Below are 22,714 nucleotides of genomic sequence, written 5' to 3'. Positions count from 1 at the left end.
GCAGAGATTAAAATTGCTGAGTCGATGAAAGATCTGTTGTCTGGCAGCACAGGAAGATAAAGAGAATCAGAGGACCCAACTCCTTTTTCACCAAACTTTCATCTCAGTTTCAACCCCGAAGTTCCCACCCACCCATTCTGCAGTGCTTGGTGCTGTCGTTCATTTTGGTCTTCTGACAATTCTTGCTATCGATTCAGGATTTAGCTTTCTAGTCCACGTGCTTTCCAGTTTCCAGAAATTTATTACAATTAGACTTTTCTGTCCTTCTTACACTAGTAAAACAATTATTGTTGATTTACTCACATTTGAACGAAAAAAGAAGTTATTGCAAATATCCATCCTTTTAATAAATGCAGCCTTGTTAGTTAACACAATTAGAGAAAATTTATTAGAAAGAGAGAAAGTTAGCATTAATAGTTACTTTTTCTTATTTGGAGGGAAAATATGGCAGAAATTAGGAAGAATGATAAAATTTCTATGACCTTAAATTCAGATATGACCTCTAAGTCTAATTCTAAAACTATAATAAAAGAAAATAGATGCAGAGTTTTTAATGACCTTCCATTCTGGTGTGACCCATTATGTCCATGTGGTCAATCTAAATCTGCAAACCTTTTACAGCTGTTTAAATTCCAGTTTATTTCAGCGTTATGAGTCATTAAACCAAAGCAATGAAAGCAGTCACATCGTTCTCCAAAACAACTTTGAGTGTGTGCTGGAAAAATATTTTTTTTCCATAAGGAGAAAAGACTCAGCCAGCAGGAAGCTTATCTTGAGGCATTCTGATCAAAGTCATTCTTACAATGGCTGAATAAACACATCGGTTTATGATGACAAAGGTTCTGATAAAATATTAAGGAAAATACATATAATGGAACGAATTAAGAAAGAATCAAGAATTTCCTAAGAAAAATAAACATTATCATTACACGGATATATCCACAACATGGATCAACACTACTTGTTGATCTCAACATGGGCTGGTGATAACTGCAGAGTTTCTACTCTAACCGACAGTTGTCTATTGAACTATTATTCCAGGATTTTCCCATGGACCATGTCTCAGCATTGTTAAAGTGCATGCCTGTTTATGAGACCAAGTCCAAATAGACTTTAGTATGAAGGCCTACAACATCTAGACTATTCCTTTTGATTGTTTTTAAATCAAAATAATTCATAGTAAAGGGGTGAATAAAAACAGTTTCTGTTTCTGAATAGAAGAGTGTTCTTCACAGGGTAATTTTTACTATTCCTGAGAATGTGTGAGTCCTTTCTTAAGTAAATACATTCTATTGCATCCAATCTCGGGAAAGTTAGAGGTACAAATGAGAACTAAAACTGTAACTCCTTTAGAGAATCAGGATTTTAGAAGAGTTTCCATAGTACATATTTCCTTTCACTTAAAAAAATTCCTTACCTCAGATGAGAACCATTCTGAAATGCATTCTACATAAGAGATTGCACTCTTTGATACAGTAATATAAGATCAGAGCTCTTTGAAATGAACTTTTGTTGCTTATTTGCCTTTTGCATATTTGCTAATTGCATATTTGCCTTTTGACAGTCTTCAATAGATAAAAAGATAAAGTGGGGTGGTGAGAGAAGAGCAATATGAATAATGTTTATGGATTAAGGATCTTTTCTTGGAAGTCAAAAGCTCAGCTGGCTTAGGATGAAGAACTCATGAAGCATGCTGCTCTGGAAGATGACATTCCAGGAGGAATCTCTCAGTGCATTATCCTGAGTTCTGCTTTGAGACTCTTGCTGCTGTAAACAGTCCCTGAAAATAGACAGTATGTAGACTTGTTATGACCTGATTTTCAGTGGCAGGAAGAGAACTTTTGCGTAGTCACAGAGATTGAACATGGAGATGGACGCCCAAGATACAGAGTAGACAACTGCCAAATTCCAGGATATCTTCTATTAAAGGAAATCCTTGCAAGAAACATCCGGATATTTTCTGCTCTGCTCAGTGATAGTCACCGAATTTTCCCAACAGATGCTGGAAGAAAGACACATTCTCTTGTGACCATGATAAAATCATTGCTTAAAATTCCAAGTGTGCAGCAACTGCTTGTATAAGATTAACTGAAATGACGCCCTTGCTATTTCTCCCTGGAGTAACTCTAGCTCTGTTCCAGCAAGGATGGCTGACGTAATTGTTTGCTTTCATCTGGTTAAAAAAGTTGTAAAATATCCCTTCAGCTGAGAACGATCCTATGAGATGGAACTTGCTTCTTGAAGAGCATGTGAGATGTGAGGTGCTCCTGATGGTCTTTGAAAGCGTACACACACACACACACACACACACACACACACACACGAGAGGGGCGGGAGAGGGAGGGAGAGAGCCTACCACCCAAAACAGTATCTAGAATATAGAACACCCAATCAATAGAATACGAGAAACTGAAAAATACTTAATCACAACTACCTTTGTTCATATTTTAATCAGAAAAAAAGGTAAACGGAGTTAAATAAAACAGGTTTATAAACAGGATTAACTGAAACAAAACAAAACAAACAAACAAAAACATGATGCAATGTGATATTCAGTAAATATAACAAAGTAAATAGTTTCAATAGTGTAAAAATGCCAAAATTAGCAAGAGAAAAAATATAAACTTTGAACACACTGTTTATCAATGAGATATTACACAATATTCAAGAACTCTGTCAACGCTTTATTGAAGCATTGTAAGGAAAGGGAAAAAAAGATCAGCCAAGCAAAGAAAATTATGTATAGGATTTCTACCAAACATTCAAACAATAAATTATTCCCATGTTTTCCAGGTTTTTAAAAATCATTTTCTGACAAAGAACATTTAAAACAATTTATGAGGTTAATGTAAGGTTGACCTCTAAACTAAATATTAGGTATATAAGAAGAAAAAGCAAAATCTCTAAAGCCTGTTTCAATTGCTAACGTATATGGAGAATTCTAAATATATTACTAGCTAACATTAAGAATGTACACTAATTATTAAGGGTTAACTCAAGAATGTTTCAAAATCTGAGAGATTTATTGGTGTAATTTATTGAACATATTTATAACGCAAAGAGGGTTAACTTAATCGAGACTGAGATGAATCAAAAACAAGAACTTGAAAACTTTCTTTACAAACCTGTTAAATCAAAGCCTACAGCAAATCTCACAGTTAGCAGCAAAAAACTACCCCACTTTTCTTCTGTCTGAGAACAGGATGAGGGTGTCTGAGATCTCAAAGAGGTCACGACAGTAAGTAATACAACATATTCTGGGTTTGTGTAAATGTATCTCATTTTCCTTATTAATTCTACTATTGAGGACATTATAGGTTGTTTCTAATTTCTGGCCATTATGAAGAAAGCAGAAATGAACATGGTTGAGCAAGTGTCTCTGTGGTAGACCGAAACATTCTTTGGGTATATATATGCTAAAAAGTGGTATAGCTGGACCTTGAGGTAGACTGATTTCAATCCTCATGAGGAACTGTCATGCTGACATAGTGGCTCTAGAAGTTTGCACTCCCACCAGCAATGAATGAGTGTTCTCCTTATTCCACATCTTCCCTAGCAAGAGCTGTTACTTGTTTTGTTGACCTCAGCTATTCTGACAGATACAAGATAAAAATCTCGAGATAGTTTTGATTTGCATTTTCCTGATGGCTAAGAATGCTAAACATTTCTTTAGGTATTTCACAGCTGTATGCGTTTCTTCTGTTCAGCCAGAGAATACTCTATATAATAGAGTACTACCTCGTTTTTTTAATTGGTTTACTTGTTTTCTTGATATCTGGTTTCCTGAGTTCCTTATATATTTTGAATATTAAACCTCTATTCACAGTGGTTTTCCACCTCCTTAATATTGTGACCCTTTAATACAGTTCCTCATGTTTGTGGTGACCCCTAACCATAAAATTATTTTTGTTGATTCTTCATAACTGTAATTTTGCTACTCATATTAATTATAACATAAACATTTTGGGGGATATCTACTTGCTAAAGGGGTTGCAACCCATAGGTTGAGAACCACTGCTCTATTGGCTGTGTAGCAGCAAGTAAAAATCTTTTTCCATTCTGTGGGTTGCCACTTTGTCTGAAAAAGGTCACAGTGCCCTTTGCCACACAGGCAAATGAGGTCCCATTTATTAATTGCTGATTTTAGTATCTGTGCTAATGGTGTTCTGTTCAGAAAGTCATTTCCCGTGCAAATGAGTTCAAGGCTATTTCCAAATTTCTCTTCTATTAGACTGAGTCTGTCTGATTTTGTGTAGACGTCTTCGATCCATTTGCAGTTGAGTTTTGTGCATGGTGATAAATATGGATCTATCTGCATTCTTCCACATGCTGACCTCCAGTTTGATCAGTGCCATCTGTTGAAATGCTGTCTTTTATCCAGTGTGCTTTTCTGACCTCGTTATCAAATTCAGGTTTCCAAGGGTGTGTGGATTTATGTCTGGGTTTTTCAATTCAATTCGATTGATCAACATTATGTTTATGCAAATACCATGCTGTTTTTATTACTATAATTTTATAATCTAACTTCAAATCAGGAATAATGATGCTCAAACACTTCTTTTATTGTCCAGGATTGTTTTTAGCTATGCTGGATTTGTTTTTTCTGTTTCTATATGAAGTTTAAAAATTGTCCTTTCAAGATCTGTGAAGAATTGGGTCAGAATTTTGATCAGAACTGCATTGAATCTGTAGATTGCTTTTGGTAGGATGGCCATTTTTACTATATTAATCTTGCAGATCCATGAGCATAGAAGATCTTTCCATCTTCTGATAACTTCTTCATTTTTCTTCTTAAATGACTTGAAGTTTTTAATCATCAAACTCTTTCACTTGGTCAGTTAGAGTTACCCCAAGATATTTAAAATTACTTCAGGCTATTGTGAAAGGTATTGCTTCCCTTATTTCTTTCTCAATCTATTTCTCATTTTAATATAGAAAGGCCACTTATTTATGTGAGTTAATTTTATTTCCAGCTACTTTTTTATCTTTACTTTTTTATGAAAGTTTTTATCATCTGTAGGCTTTTCCTAGTGAAACTTTTAGGATCATTCATGTATACTATTATATCATCTGCAGATAAAGATACTTGACTTTTTCCTTTCCAATTTGTATCCTCTCGATCTCCTTCAGTTGTCTTATTGCTCTAGTTAAGACTTCAAGAACTTTACTGAGGAAATATGGAGAGAGTGGACAACCTTGTCTTTCTCCTGATTTTAGTGGACTTATTTTGGTTTTTCTCTCCATTTAAATTGATGTTGGCTATGAGCTTGCTGTAAACTGCCAAAATAATATTTAGATATGTAGCTTGTATCCCTAATTTTTCCAGAACTCGTATCATGAAAGGGTGTTGGATTTTGTGAAAGGCCTTTTCTTCATCTTATGAGATGACCATGTGGATTTTGTCTTTCAGTTTGTTTATATGACGGATTACACTTACTTCTCTTACATATGTTAAACCATCCCTGCATAACTGGGATGAAGCCTACTTGATCATGGTGGATGATCTTTTTGGTGTGTTCTTGGATTTGCAAGTATTTTATTGAGTATTTTGTATATATTTTCACAAGCGAAATTAGTCTCTAATCCTCTTTCTTTGCTGGGTCTTTGTGTGAACTGGGTACCAGAATAACTGTGGCCTCATAAAATGAAATGGGCAGAGATCCTTCTGTTTCTATATCATGGGATAATGTGAGGAGTGTTGTTATTAGCACTTCTTTGAAAGTCTAGTAAAATTCTGTGCTGAAACCATCTGGCCCTGGACTTTATATGGTTGAATGTTGTTTAATGATTTGCTTCTATATCATTAGAACTTAAAGAACTGCTTAAATTGTTTATCTGATCTTGATTTAACTTTGGTAAGTAATATGTATCAAGAAAATTACCCATTTCTTTTATATTTTCTAATTTGGTGGAGTACAGGATTTTAAAGTTTGTCCTAATGATTCTCTGTATTTCCTTATTATCTGCTGTTACATTCTCTTTTTATTTCTAATTTTGTTAATTTAGATCTCCTCTCTCCAACTTTTAGTTAATTTGGGAAAAGGGTTATCGATCTTATCGATTTTTTCTAAAAACCAAGTCTTTGTTTCATTTACTTTTTGTATTGTATTTTTGTTTGTTTCTGTTTTGTTAAATTTAACCCTTAGTTTGATTATTTTTTTGCCATCTACTCTTTTGGGGTATTATTTCTTCTTTTTGTTCTAGAGCTTTTAGGTATGCTGTTAAGTTGTTAATATGAGATATCCCCAATTTTTTTATGTAGGCACTTACTGCTGTGAACTTTTTTCTTAGAATCACCTTCATTTTTCCCAATAAGTTAGAACACGTTGTGTATTAATTTTTTTCAATTCTAGAAAGTCTTTGCTTCCTTCCTTCCTTTCTTTCTTCCTTCCTTCCTTCCTTCCTTCCTTCCTTCCTTCCTTCCTTCCTTTCTTATCTGTTAGGTCCATTTGATTTATAATATTAGTTAGCTCCAACACTTTTCTGTTTAGTTTTTGCCTGGATGACTAGACAATTGGTGAGTGTAGGACATTGAAGTTTCCCACTATCAGTGTTGTGAGGGTCAATGGGTGATTTAAGCTGTAATAGTTTCTTTTGTATACATGGGTTCTTTTGTGTTTGGGACATGGATGTGAAGAATTTCTATATCCCTGTGATTGATTTTTTTTCCTTTGGTAAGTATGTAGTATTCTTCCTATCTCTTTTGATTTGTTTTGGTTTAAAGTCTTTTTTTTTAAGTAATTAAATTGTTATGACAGCTTGCTCCTTAGATCCATTAGCTTGGAACATCTTTTCAACTCTTTATCCCAAGGTAATGTCCATCTTTGATGTTAAGGTGTGTTTCTGGGATGTAGCAGCAGGACTGATAATGTTTTCATATCCACCTTGTTAGTCTCTGTCTTTTTATCGGGGAATCGAGAGCATTGATATTGATAGATATCCATGACCAAAGATCACAGACTCAGGTTATTTTTGTTGTTATGTTTAAGTGTGTGCATTTGTGTTTCCCTTCCTTTGACTTTGCTGGTCTGGGATTATTTATTTCTTCTGTTTTATTAGACATAATTAACCTTTTTATGTTGGCATGTACTTTCTTATATATGCTTAAATTTATAGACAAATGTTGCTTAAATTTGGTTTTATCCTGGAATATCTTATTTTCTTCATTTCTGGCAATTCAAAATATTCCTGCTTATAGTAGGCTGGACTAGCATTTGTGTTCTCGCAACATACGCAGGCCATTCTGACTTTTAGAGCCTCCCCTAAGAAGTCAAGTGTATTTCTCATCAATCTGCCTTTATGTTACTTGGTCTTTTCCCCTTAGAGCTTTTAAAATCTTTTCTCTGATTATTATGTACTGAAAAGTATTTCTTTTCTGGTTCAGTCTACTTGGTATTCTGTATACTTCTTGTACTTTGATCGGCTAGGAAATTTTTCTTCTATGATATTGCTGAAAATATTTTCTGAGCATTTGAGCTAGAATTCTTCTCCTTCCTCTGTTCTTTTTATTATTAGATTTTTTTCATAGTGTCCTGGATTTTCTTTTAGATTTAACATTTTCTTTGATTAATGTATCCATTTCTTCTATCTGTCTTCGATACCTGAGGTTCTCTTTTCCATTTATTATATTTTCTTGGTGAAGCTTGACCCTGCAGCTTCTGTCAGAGTTCGTAAAATTTTCATTTCCAGTTTTCCTTCTGTTTGAATTTTCTACATTGATTATATTTCCCCTTTCAGGCTTCATTAATTTCCACACACATTGTTTATTTATGTTTTCCTGGATTTCTTTCAGGGATTTATTCATTTCTTCTTTAAGAGCATCTATCATTTTCATACGGGTACGTATGCTTCAGCTCTGCTGAAATATCCAGTGTCTGCTGTAGTTGCTGTGCTCTAGTAGAAACATTAACCTGGATGTTATTGATTGTATTTTCATGCTGGTGTCTATGCATCTTGGATTGTGATGGTTGTAATTCTACGTGCTGATATCTGATCTTGTCTTTATTGGGTGGGTATTTTGTTGGTTGGTTTCTGTTTTCTCTCTAAATTTTAGGAGAGTGTGGTGGTTGCATGTTACCTGTAGGTGGGTAAGTTTTCTGAAGTCCTCACTGGGGACGGACCTCAGTGACCTTCTGAGGTATGGACCCTAGGGGCTACAGGTAAAAATATGTTTTGGTGAACTGGGACCTGAGGGCTCAGGGAAGTAGAAGGACTTCACAGAGGGAGAAAAGTTGTGTGTTCCACAGGATCTGCTTTGTTAGTTTTCTGGGGATGGGGGACACAGAGGGAGGAGAGACCACAGTAGAAGGTTTGTTGAAGAATTGAGGATGAGCCTGAGGGACTGGACTTGAAGGAATGGGAGGAGAGGTGAAAATCCCAAGTTAGCCTACTTGCTGTCCTGGCAAGTGTGCTCTCTGGGTTTCCAGGGAGAGCCTGCTGGAGTTGGGGCTAGGATAAAGCTAAGAGTTGGGGGAGCGAGATTCAGGGGGAAAGATTTGTGGGGTCCTCTACAGATGTAGTGGGGGCTGATGTAAAACTGTAGACAAGGCTGAGGGATTTGATTTGAAAGAGATAAGGAGAGGAAGCAGGTACGCTAACTGCATACAGAGTGGGTTCCCAGGGAGTGTCTGTTTAGTTGGGGCCTGGGAAAAAGCCACTGCGGCGGTTAGTCTGGGAATATCTATGGGATCCACTAGAGATGAGGTGGGGGAACCTGCTGAAGGGATTCTGTTGCAGAACTGTGGGTGAGACTGAGGGATTTATTTAGGGGAGCAGGAGAGATGAAGGTCTGCAGATAGCCTACCTACTTCCCCGGCTGGAGTTCTCTATCCTTACTTTCATAATTAATTTAATTTTAATTGATGTACAAAAACAGAGAGAGTAAGTATGCCTGTTTATGAAGTAACACATGGTGTGTCGATTTATTCATAGTTTATATAGCATTTAGTCAGATCAGCACACCTTCTCAGACTTTTGTCATTTCTTTGTAATACAGGCTTTCAAAACCCTCTTAGATCTTTGGATTGTATAGTACATCATTGAAAACTCAACAATCCTATCCTTTTAAATATCTAACTTTATGTCTTGGTTGTTGCTCAACAGCCTAATTACCACTTTCCTGACTAGAACATATTGTGCTCTTTGACTCGGGAATACTATCCCCCAGTTGTTCTTTTCGCAGGGTGATTGTAGAGAAAGAGGCTTGACAGTTCTTGTCTATGCCTCTCTGCCCCTTTTTAAATGAGTCTAAATGTTTTAGGATTTAGGTGTCACTGTGTGGGCAGGTTTAATATGTGATATCCAAAAGAAGGAAGCCATTGTCTCCAAGCAATATGAGGGCTGTTATCTAATCTCTACTCCCTGGTGTGTGGTGTTGATTGCTGGATCACTTACAGAAGGTGAGAGAATGAGGAGGAAGCAAAGAGGATGATTAGTGGCTGGCTTCCCTAGGTTTCGTTGATGTTGGAGACATGACTTGTCTAATTTGATGGCAAAATAATTAGCCAGATTTGGTGATTGTGTGTGTGTGTGTGTGTGTGTGTGTGTCTGTGTGTCTGTGTGTGTCTGTGTGTGTGTGTAATCCTAGTTCATAAAAGGCAAGAAGCAGTAGGGTTTGACCTTAGATTGTATAGCAGTACCTTGGGGGGGGGGACTGGAAATAGGAAAAATAATTATTCCCAGAGAAGAACACAGCAAGTTTATCTGGTACCAATGCTCAGCCCTGTAAGCATACATATGAATAACATTATACAGATTGAGCAGCTTATATTTAGGAGTATATATGTACATAGACATACATATATGAAGGCAATAAAAATTAATAAAAAAGATGCCATAAATTTGAAAGAGAGCAAATGGGAATATATGGGAGAGTTTAGAGGGAGGAAGGGGGAAAATGTAATAATATCCTAATCTCAAAAACAAAATAAAAAGCAAAAAAAGAAACAAATTGTGCTAGTTCCATATTCTGTATTCCAAAAGTCTCAGTGCTGTAAAAAAAAAAAGTTATAATTCTCAAAGGTTTCAAATAATAAAACACAAAAAAATCCCTGTGTTCAGAAGAACACAAAGTATGAGAGTATAACTGGATACCAAACACCGAAGAACAATTAAGCATAGTGAAATTGTTGGAGAAAAACAAGCTCTCAAACTTCTGTCCTTAATTAAATGCTAAAATGTAACTTCTTTTTTCCTGTATGTGAAGCTGCATTTTACCTTCAGGAAATAGCATGAAAGGCCTTTCCTCTTGATCTCCTGCTTTAAACCTATTCAGTATCAATCAGGACAATGGAGGATAAGAATAAACTATGAAGCTTACTGAAAGATGAAATCAAAAATTATTTTCCTCAAGTGAAAAGAAAATATACTAAAATCTGTTACAACATGGTAAAAAATATGGCACATTGCAAAATCAAAGCACAGGTTTCATTTGTATATGTAACATATTCCTTTTCTCAGAAAACTTTAGTCAGACATATTTCAGAAAGAATTCATCTCTACTTTTACTGATATGTTGCATGAAATTCGTCATTACAAAGAAAAACAAGGGACCGGGGTGTTTAACAAGTTCACAAGAACAGCTGGTACATTAAGACCATGTTACAGAAAATAAGATGAAAACCACCATTATCTTCACAGAAGAAAGCATAGATTCTTTCCTACTTTTTTTTTAAAGCTTAACTTGGCTGCCACCAAAGGCATAACTGCCTCAATGCAAGAATGCCTGTGTTCTTTCTCAGTCATTGGCAGCCTTTCAGTGTTCAGTGTACTGTCTTCTTCAGTAAATGTCTCCATCTCTCTCCCTTACCACTTCACACACACACACACACACACACACACACACACACACACACACACACACACACACTGTGGAGGAGGAAGAAAGAGAGAGATTCTGCTGATCTCAGTGAGTTCCAGTAGCCATTCTGTACTTATTGAGATAAATCTTGTAAGCTGCTGGTGCCCAGACATTGGATAATCCACTGTCAATCTAAAATAATGGAGCTAAAACTTCCTGTGTTTTGGCCAGTTTACTGTGACAATTCTCCAATCCTTTCCTTTGCTAAAATATATACAACCTACATACAGATGCTGAAAAGTTTATGAACACAGTAAAAATATCTTGTATAGTAAAAAATATTTCTTTCTATGCTCAGCTCAATTTTTATGCTGTTAATTATTCATAGGATATTTCTGAATTTGTTTTAATTTCTGTTTAAGGTGGTGGACTATAACTGCATTCTAATTTCTTTGACTCTTTTGCCTATATTTTTTCTGATTGTGGGTATCCAATTATTTCAAAACTGGTGGTTGTGTTTATTTTTAATTCACTGCTCTGCAACACAGATGGATTCAAAACATGTGAATCTACACCTATGTGCAGATTGAGTGAAAACTGTTTTTCACAAGGAAGCTTTGTAGGGCTAATTTTTGAACTCTAATGTCTCCTTCTTTATGTTGTGAAAACTGAGCCTGGTGGCTTAATAAGTGAAATCCTATTTATAAAAGATAAACTTTATAAAATACTATGATAATGCTTCTACCATTTGCTTCATTTTGATAATGGGTGTAATCAAGTCAAATTTAAGTTCACTGTTTCTGACCATGATTATTTAATCTTTACATTGACCTTTTATTTTAACTTTCAACATGATTGTTCAAAATACTTCAATAGCTTCACCTAAATAATAGAGTTATTTTACCTATTAATTATGAAGATTATGTTGGCAAATAATATACTCTATATTAAATTGGAATTTGTTAATTCTTTTGTTTATTTTAGATAGTAATGCAGAGAATAACTTACTAAAGTAAAATTTATTATTCCTTTTGCTAATAATTTTTAATTCATTGATATTTAATACAGTTAAGCAAATACTATTAATTCAATAACCCCAAGTCCCCAGTTTTTAATTGTAAAAAAAAATAGGTTTGTATTTTAAATAAACAACTTTCTAAATAATGTTATTCCACTTACCTATATGTGCATTATCTTATAAATTATTGAATCAATTTAATAAAGCCTTTTCAAGAACACAACACAATCCCTTTTTAAGAAGATAGCATTTCTGTGCCTAGGATAAAGGTTATGTCTTCAGGCTGCATGAACCTATCACCATGGATCGTCATACATTGTCTCCATTTTGTGAGGGGAGCTTCCTTCAAGCCTCCCAGTTCTGTTAGAACTGTAATACCTTAGGCTTTCATATAGATAAATAAACTTAATTTTTCTTGAGTAAAGAGTAAGCAGTATATGAGTTTTCAGTAAGAATTTATCCTTTGGATCCATAAGACTAAGCACAAACATCCATGCAGGGGATGGCTGGCATCTCAATTAAGGGTTAAAAAAAAACTCAGAAGGAGTTAAACCAGCAACCCAGAACTGAAATAAAAATTATCAAGGAGTTATAGAGTAATATAATCTTAAAAACTCTGAGTTAAGAAAAATATCATAAAGTGTAAACAGAGACTGCTCTTTCATTTCCAGGCTACCCAGACCCAAATCATCACACAAAAACTATATTAACTGCAACACTGTTTAGCCAATCGCTCAGACACATTACTAGCTAGCTCTTGTATCTTAAATTAACTCATTTCTATCAACCTGTGTATTGCCTCAGGCTGTGGCTTACCAGTAAGGTTCTGGCTACTTTCTCCTTTAGCAGCCACATGGGTTCTGCCTGATTCTACCTTCTTTCTCTCTGTATTCAGTTTAGTTTTCCCACCTACCTATGTTCTGCCCTGTAATGGGTCAAAGCAGCTTCTTTTTCAGCCAATGGTAATAAAACATATTCACAGCATGCATAGGTGAATCCTACATCAATAAAGCCCACAAAATAGCTAGCTGCCTAATGCTTTAGTTCTTCCTACAGAATACCATGTAAGTGGTCTTTTTTTTTCAGTCTGTGACTAAACACAAAGAACAGAAATTCATTATTGTGTTTCCACGTTGTGTACTTCTATTTAAAAATTCTTGTAATGAAATTAGACCTGGTAATATTCATGCTGCTTTTATCTTTAGAGGATTAGTAGAGCCATTGCTATCAGATAGGATGAGTCAATTTCTTCATATTTGAAGAAAGCAGTGAGCACCTGCTCTTCATTCGAGAGCGCACCCGCACGTCTTTGGTGGCAACAGATGCTGGAGATAAATATCCCACAGTTGACAAAAATGAATTCTGGAACTGTAACCTCAAAGTCACTTTGAATAATTTGCTTTCAAGCAGTATATTCCAATTAAAACAATTTGGAATACACTACTGCCTCCGTTTCAACCCCAGTTTGTCCTCTGGCTTTCTTAAATTTCATCACATATGTAAATGGGTGAAGCATATGCTTATCATTTGGTCCGAATCATTAACAAACATCCTGAAAAGGAGCAATATAAAGATCTAGATATTAGATATGCTCCTGGGCACATCTAGATTTGTGTTAACTCTTCCATCAGCTTCACTTGGCACAGTTGCTTAAGTACTTTGCAACTAATGCTATTTTCTGCTTTGGCAAAAAGCATGCATTATGTTGGCACTCATATTCCAGCTATATCCAGATATTCTGTCTGCTACATATGAGTTTCTTGGAACTTAATAATGCCACTGAAGAAAAAAAATAAGCCAATATCAGCCACTTTTTTGTTTCCTTTCACATTTCCTTTCACAACACAATCAATTGCCAAGTACAGTTAATTTTCTTCTATTTATCAAAACCTTCCCACATCATTCTCTCACCAGCATCTTTCTTATTTCACTTCAACTCATTGCCTCTAAGCCAGAAGTGAGTGGACCCATCCTTGAGATCTATATTTATAGTAGCTAAGAGTGCCTTCTTTGAGAAAAGTAATACAAAGTAGTGCTTGTCCACTGAGAGACATCCATGCAGGAGAGGGTCTTGGTGCTTGCTGTCACACACAGTTGGGCTGCTTCACTGAGGGAACACAAGTTTGAAATGGAATAACAACAGGGCTGGCAAAGCTCCTGCTCGAAGACACATGGCTTCTTACTACTCTGTTGCAGCAAGATTGGCACCAGCTCATGGCTTGCACATAGTGTGAACACCAAACATGGAAAGCTGGTGTTACAGGAGGCTGTGTAAGAAGCTATGGTATCATCTTTCTCTACCCTTTGCTTCTTCATCCACCTCCTCTATTAAAAACAAAGGACTTGAATTTAATCTCCTTATCCTAACTCATTTTCCACTCAGGACTCTCCTGCTCAACTTGACCTTAATTTTTGCCTTAAGCAATTAGTGTAAGGAGTCTTCTTTTGGGAAGCTACTTCAAATTTCAAAACTCTGGTTACTGGACTGCTGTCTTCCTGATAAGAAAAGGATAAGTAGGAAGGTGAAATGTAATGGAACACAAGGACAGGAACCTCATGCTGTCCTGATCTGTGGCCTGCTCCTAGTTGTGTGTGTCCGGGGACTCTGTAGAATGGTATTATAGTTTGGCTATAATGTGAAAACTGATATTCACTGTGATGATGAATATTTGAATATTCACATAGATTACATGTTTAGGAGGCCCCTACCATTATGACATATTCAGCTCTTTCTTCATGTCCACCATTACATTGTAAAAGTTCTATTATTAATGAGACTATTGTATTACCTACTGCAGTATCAATTCCTTCACGAAAATGACAAGATTCTTGAATGAAAGCAGTAATTCTCAGACTCTGGCAAGGACCAAATCCCCAGGAAAGCTGCCCAACCCAAAAGTTTCTTCTTCAGTCCCTTTGAGATGAAGCCAAAGAACTCTCTTTTCTAACAAGGTCACATGACACTGGTGCTGCTGGTTTGTGGTAAAGACTTGGAAAAACATCTGACCAGCTTTTCCAAAACTGTGTGACACAATGACAAACTCTTACCACAATGTCACCACAATGTCAAATCAGTGCTACAGTGAAATTGTTAATCACCACAGGTCACCTATTCAGCAGTCACATGAAGTGATCAATTTTAAATTCTATGAGTTTTACGGAGGTTAATAAATATTCCTTCTAACAGTAGAGTACTAAACTGAAATTTAACCCCTGTCTTCTTCAGATGGGGATTACATATTCTTTTACTCAAGTACCTGGACAATACTGTAGTTAAGAGACTAAAAATTCATTAACAGTTAACCAAATGGAGGCATAGGGCATTTATTTAAAGTCCTAATTGAATTCATGTTCTTCTGAGACAGAAATAAAAAATTTATTTAAAACCTGTTGCAGTATTTTACAATTGCAAACGATGCAAGATTATTTGCCAGAGAGGTAGTTCCACAGTCCCAATGGCAGCAATGGCGGTGCTGGCAGTCCCCTGTGGGTGAGTGGCAGTCGTGGCTCTACCCAGTCTCATAGTAAGGAGTGCTTCCTAGCTGGTTGTACCTTTGTCATTGCAAAGAGAGAAAGTGATGGCTTGATTCAATGATTCTTAGAGTTTGTGCTGAGACACAGTGTGCATCACTCTTGCTCACATTCCATGGGGCAAACATTCTCCCGGACCAGTCAGTGTGTGCTCTGATCACCTGTGGATTTACGTGTTCCTACAGATCAGACATCAAGTGACTGAACAAAAACATGGCACAAGAGTAAGTACTGGAAATGAAAATATTTTGTCGAACTCCAAATAGTCCAGAGAACATGCCCAGGAATGTCAGTGATTGATATAAGACTCTAAAATCCTGAACAAGTCATTTCTCATCTGCCTACTCTACTAGAAAGGAAACACAAGGTCAAGTGATGGACAAGCTAAAAAGGAAATGTATTACCAAGGTCCTGCTCAGTCTTTCCTTAAAACTGAAATTGTTGGCCAGGCTCTTTGACTTCCTGTTTGTATTTCCGATTTACAAAACATTCCAGAACACAAGTGGGCCTCTGTAAGGATTCATTAACTCCCAGACGGTTAGGTAATTTCCCCACATTCAAGGTCTATGTTGCCTCAAGAAAAAAAGTTATTCAAAAGTCTAAATTTATTTTCGGTTGTTATTAGCATCATGGCATTGTACTCACTCTGAGGAGAATATTTAAACACTTGTTAAGATTATTTTACTTCTATGCATTATATAGACTCTGCAAGGAAGTTAAGGGCAAAGAGAAGGTAATATATAATTAATGTGGATCCCCTTTTTAAACTTGATAGAATTATATTACACATAATTAATATATGGAAATGTTATTTAACACATTTACTCCTTTGGCATAATTTTCTGCTAACATGTTTTCTACACATACTTTTAGTACCCTTTTACCCTTTACTAACTGAAATTTTCTTACTTTTACAAATTTATGATGCATAATTGACAAATATGAATTGTTTTTATTTGAGGTAGTAACTCCGACTTATTTATTTATTCATTCATTTATTTTGTTTTTCAATACAGGGTTTCTCTGAGTAGCCCTGGTTGTCCTGAAACTCACTTTGTAAACCAGGCTGGCCTTGAACTTGGTGATCTACCTGCCTCTGACTCTCAAGTGCTGAGATTAAAAGCATGCACCACCACTGTCCAGCAGACATTTTTTATACATACAAACACACATTCAAAAATATTTACCAGAAACAAACAATTGACATTGTTTTCTTGCAAGATCACCAGTTACTGTTCTCTATGTGTGTTTTAGTGTGTATATGTATGCTTGCGTATGTGAGTGTATATGATTGTGTATATGTGTGCATGTGTGTGTAATATTCCTTTATACTGTATAAATTGCACTGTGATTGGTTTAATAAAGAAGCTGACTGGTCATGAAAAAGTTAGGTGGGAAAACCAGACTAAGGACACTGGGAAGAAAAAGGGCAGACCAGTGAGACAGAGTCGAAACAGGAGGTTCAAGATGAAAGAGAAGTAATGTCACGTTGCAGAATGTGAATGAATATAAATGGGTTAGTCTAAGTTTTAAAAGCTAGTTAGTAATAAGTCTGAGCTATTGTCTGAGATTTATAATTAATATTAACTTTCTGTGTGTTTAACTTAAGAGCCCATGGTCCCAACAAAAACTCTGCCTACGTGCTTGCTTGCATGCGTGCGTGCGTGTGTGTGTTTGTGTGTGTAATTACAGATGCCCTCATAGTTCTACTTGCAGTAGCAAATTTCTAATGAGCACCATGCTAACCACCATCACAAAGCTTACATCAGATTTCTAAAAGCAGTTCACTGTGCGTAACTGAACCTTTGTGGACTTTGACCAACATCTCTCCAATTCCCACTTGCTAACAATCACCAATATCCTCTCTGCTTCTCTGAGTGAGTTTGTTTCTGAGGAAAAAGTTATGAATGCTCCTTTATAGAAGACAGAAGCTGAGTGATGAAGCATACAACTACTTTTAGACCAGACTTATTAGAGGGTATTGATGTAATGGTAGTGGCTTACTGGGCTTTTTACAGGCTGAGACAGTTCGGAGAATCATGCTATTCTATTGGCTGTTTTAAAATGAGAGCACCCAAATATTGAGAGGTATGATGTAAAATTAAGGATGTTGTCTGCTAACTACCACAGTAAGCTGGAGGTCTTTTCTTTCTTTTTATGTATCTTATGGCTACTGAGACATAACAACAGTGGAGAGGTGTTCTGATGAATCCAGATGACCATTCAGAGCAGCTCTCTGGAGTTTAAGACAAGAGACGTGATAAGGATGGATGACGTAAAAGGAACCAAAAGAATTACATCATTTCTCTGAATGATGCAAGTCCTGACAAGCATCAGAAAACTCTGATGCAGCATAGTTATGCTTGCTGGGAGTCATGCGTGCATTTGAAATATAATTAAAGTATTATTCATAAATTAAAGTATAATTTCTGAAATTGTACTTTAGCATTTTATGGTAAAATATTCATGTCTTCCAAGATCTTTGGTAGTAAAACCACATTTTAAGCAACATAACTTCAGGTACCATCTTACCCGTCAGATATCTATCTCCTTGATGGAGAAATTGGATTTTAAACCCCGTCACTAAGGCTTTGGTTCTTCAGTTGACTGCCCACTGCTGATTTTGTAATTAAACTGGTCTTATAGCAACTCATTACAATTTTCTCATTAAAATTGGCAAGAGTACTTTATTGTTTATTATTAATATCATATCCTTTATCGCATACAAATTTCGATCATATAGCTGTTTATTAGAGTGGTTTCAATATATTCACATCTTTCCCCTAGTCATAGGACCTACTTCTCGGGGATGCCTTGATAATGTTTACAACAGAAAGTTTCTTACATGAACATTCAGGTTTCAGTTTGCTAGGTTCTCTCGGGCATTTCAACCACATTGTCTTCAATTAAGAAATGAAGTTTGAACACGACCGATGAATCAATTTATACATTTGTAAAGTACCTGATCAGGAAGAACTCAATGAGCATAGGTAAAGAAATGAATATTATTAAAAGATAGGAGTTTCTGATATTTAGGCTATTACTTAATCTAGATCACCTTACTAGATAGTATAAATGAATGATAGTTAAGAAATGTAAGATTTAGTCCTTGCTATAGAGAATATGAAATATAAATGAAAGACAGGACACAGATATCAAAGGAGATAATTACCAGTGCATTTATTTTGCTGAGCTAGAGAATCAAATTCAAGGTTTTACATACGACGAGTAGATGCTTCACCTCTGAGCTGTATCCAAATCCAAATATAGATACTAATTATTTCATAATATAATCAGCCAATATTTATTGAAGACAAAGCTAGTCCTATGCTGGGGGTGATAATTAACACAATCAAACAGTAATAGAGACAGTAGGAGATGTAATAAAGTAACATGAATATTACACACTTCAGAGAACAAAATATGAGACTTCAACATTGCTTAGTTTGTTCAACTTATATTTAAGGAATGTGACACCCTAAATTTATTTCCCACAAAGAAAGGAAGTCTAAGATCAAGATCTAAAAAGATTCACTGTCTGGTATGACCTATGTTTTTCTATAACCCCACTTCAGGATGGAAGAAGCTTGTCTCACTGTACCTTTATAGGCTACTAATTAGATTTTTGATAGTAACCAAACCACTTCTCAAATGCCTTAGTTCCTAAAAACCACCACAGTAGGGACTATGCTTCAGGGAAACCTGAGAAAATGCATGAATTACATTTCTTTTAGAAGTAAACACAAACACAAGACTAGAATATAGTCATAGTAACAAAGTCTTTATCTTTGAAAATATTTATGACCAGGAGTTTTCATGGATCAACTGTAGCTTAAAGAATGCACAGCAGCAAGAAAAAAAAAATGCTTAAGATTAGCTCTTATGGAATGTTATAGCATCTAATGCTATAACAGATGCAAATGACGATGTCTGGGGAAACAGTCTAACTCAGCCTAGGGAAGGGGTAGTATAAAGGGACTGTGATGAATATGTGGAAGTGTTTGTATTGCAAGTTAAAAATGTGGGGCAATGTGTTACAATGGAGTACCCCAAGTTTACCAAACAGAAGAGCAAATTAAATAAAACTGTGTTCTGTAAAGTGAATCTGTCTATAGCGTGAAAAGTAGATTGTGTTGAAAGGATTGGAAAAATATATTGAGTGAATAATGCTGAGAGTGTTCCCTGAAATGGCTACAGAATTTTCTCACTATAAATAATGTAGTTCAAGTTGAACATTTATAAGTTTTCACTGAATGGAAGCTTTATTTCAATACAAAAGTAAAGACCAGTTTTTAAAATATATGTATGTAGCAGAAGAACAAAGAAGGTTTATTTTGCTTCATGATTCATCTTAAATCCATAATAAATCCAAAGTTATTCTGTGTCCAGCTCCTTCTCTCTACTATTGTTTGTCACTTTCTTCCTAGTACAGATCAGTGCTATCACTCAACTAGGACACTATACGGCCTGCCTAATTGTCCTTTTTCTTCTACTCCTGGTCCCCACTCAATCCCCCGCATACTGAGTTTTCCTGGTATAAAAACGAAATTCAGACCCATTGCAATATACTATGCCGTTCCAGCTCAAAGTCCCTCAGGCTACCCTTATGCTTCTAATTCACTAGCTCCCTGTGATCTGGCTTTTGCCTGTCTCCACAAGATATTCTATACCTTTCCATGTCCCAGGTACACTATCTTTTCTCTTCTGTGGGATTCCAAACATATTCTCAACACAGGACTTTTGAGTGAGCTCTCATTACTCTCACTGGCATGATTTCCTGTAATGGTTCCTCTGCTCTTTCTTGCCACACAAATCTCTATTTAATGCCGCCCCATTAGTAATAGCTATTTTTCCCATATGAGAAGAAAGACATAAAACAGTTTATTTAAATAATCAAAAGATCAACACTGATTGTTGCTAGCCAGAGAATTGAAATAATGTGATGAGATGATGTGGCGACAAAGACCAGTTCAAAGCCCTACTAGGTCATCCTCTATCCCTCCTGGCTATTATCATAGTCCCCAAAGGAAACACTGCGGTGCAAAGAAAGCACAGCTTTGAAGTAGAGGGGATTTGAATTCCTCATTTTATTGTGTCTCTGATGTCTAACCATCCACATCACTTAGCTCCTGGGAACATGTGTCCATATTAAAATGGAGATAATAACAGCCCCTTCTTCATTGATGTTTTTGGTAAGGGTTGCATAAGATCCCATGTATTTACTCTGGTGATTGGAACTTCATGAAAGGAAGCTTTAGAGACAGGGCCTGTGTAACCCAAGCTGATTTCAACTTACTATGTAACTGAGGATGACTTTGAACTCCTCATCCTCCTGCCTCAATTTTATGAAGTCTGGATTTACAAGTATTGTCTACCACACCCACTTTGTGTAGTCTGGGACTCAAACCTAGGGCTTCCTGTATGCTAGGCAAGCACTCTAGCAACTGAGTTATATATCCAACCTAACAGTTATTTTTGATCTAAATGTAATAAAGTTTATTAAGTGCTAGCTAATATGGTCTAGCTAAAAGCATTAATGACTAAATGAATGAGCTAAGGTATTCACATTTTTAGGGTAATAAGTATGTTCAGCACACATAGCTAACAAATAAAAATTTTGTCCATGTCAAGGATTCCATTCATACAAATATTCATGGCATTGACTATCTTTCTTCTGTTAGGCGATACAGTGTTTTGGATGTGGTATTATCTCTTTCTACTATTTTAAGATTCAGTTTGCTAGGTCATCCAAATTGTCTTGAAGGGAGTTTCATTAAACACAGCTTATATTTGTTCACCGGAGTCTGAGAGACTGCACTCCATTTTCAGTCGCTGAAGGGATTCTTTTAGACAAATCACAAGCCATTGTATGAACTCAAAGACAGTAAAAAGGCAACAGACCGTGTTCTTGTCTTTGTCTCCATCTGTAGAATGAAGTTAATGAGACATTACAACTTGCCAGAAGACAATCTTTGCCAAATGGCTTTGGATATAAGTAGGAAATTGCCACACTTTTGTCTTAAACATGTGTCACATTTATGCATTTTAAATCAGCGCAGGTTCACGGATTGTCTGGGAAAGTTCTGTAGGTTTGCTGCTATTCTGGCAAATTCAGGCAACTGCTATGGCCAAGTCTACGTCCTATGGCGAAAGAACAAAAGACATTGTCTTCAGCATGACTCTTAGAGTTGTCCTGGATTATTTGTAATATAAACAACTCAAAGTGCATTCAAAGAAAGGAGACATATATCTTCCAGGTAGTGTTTTGTGGAAGTCAAAAGGTTTATCACATGGAAAGGAAGGGACTCAGTTTCTAATGATCAGTCTTCTATGTTGATTTATTCATTCAAAGAATACATTCTAAGGAAGCCCTGCAAAGGCTAACGAGAATCACTTCTAAATTCATGGTCATAATGTGTTTGATCAAGAAACCCTTTTCTTGCTAGATTATTTTTTCATTTTATTTTGATTGACTATTACCTTATACATTATATGTTGCTGAATTATTATAATATGTACGTATACAGTTATTAATAAATTGCATGTAATTACACTTAGACTATCCCAAACATTAAGATAAGATAACATCTGTTGGGACTTCTTCCTTTTTATTTGATAATTACTACAAGTTCAACAGCTTTTCCAGATATGACTTTTTCTGTTTGTATTTCCGTTAAGGGCTTATTGTGCTAAAGATGCTTTTATAGAGCAGTATGATGGACTAATGCCTGCAGTCTCAGCACTCAGGATGCAGACCCTGGAAGACTAAGTGCATCCAAGGCCAGTATGGGCCATAATAGTGGGTTCTAAGCTAGCTTAGGCTACAGAGTGAAAACATGTCTTATAATACTATTGAGGATTTTTGTGTAAGGGGGTTATTATTTATTTAAGGAGTGAAATTGTTTTAAAAAGAGACTTCTGTACAACTGTACAAGCTGTTGGATAACTTCAATTTCTAATGATCAAAAATAAATTGAATACTTGATTTTCTTTTACCGAGTTTCCTTTACAGTAAAACAAAAGTGAAAGTATTACTTAAAAGATATAAGAATTTGTTGATAGTGGAAATTACGTTGTTGAATTTTTCTTTTTTCAAGTATTTTTCCAAGGATATTCACAGGATGCTTTTCAGCATGTCTGTTTTCTAAGAAAGAAACTCTATCCTTGAAGCAAAACTTCAGAAAATATTCAAAAAAATGGAAAATTCATTTGCAAAAGAAATAATATTTAAAGTTTGTAAATTACACTAGGATTAATTCAACACTCATGAGTATTACTATGAAAACCTGAATATGAACAATTCAATTAGTGCCATTTTACAGCTGACTCTGAGGATACATTTGGCATGTTTTGACTTTGGAAGTGTC

The sequence above is a fragment of the Myodes glareolus genome, chromosome 11 (assembly GCF_982192425.1).
Source record: "Myodes glareolus chromosome 11, mMyoGla1.1, whole genome shotgun sequence".
NCBI classification, from domain to species: Eukaryota; Metazoa; Chordata; class Mammalia; order Rodentia; family Cricetidae; genus Myodes; species Myodes glareolus.
Note: the sequence above shows the minus strand (reverse complement) of the source record.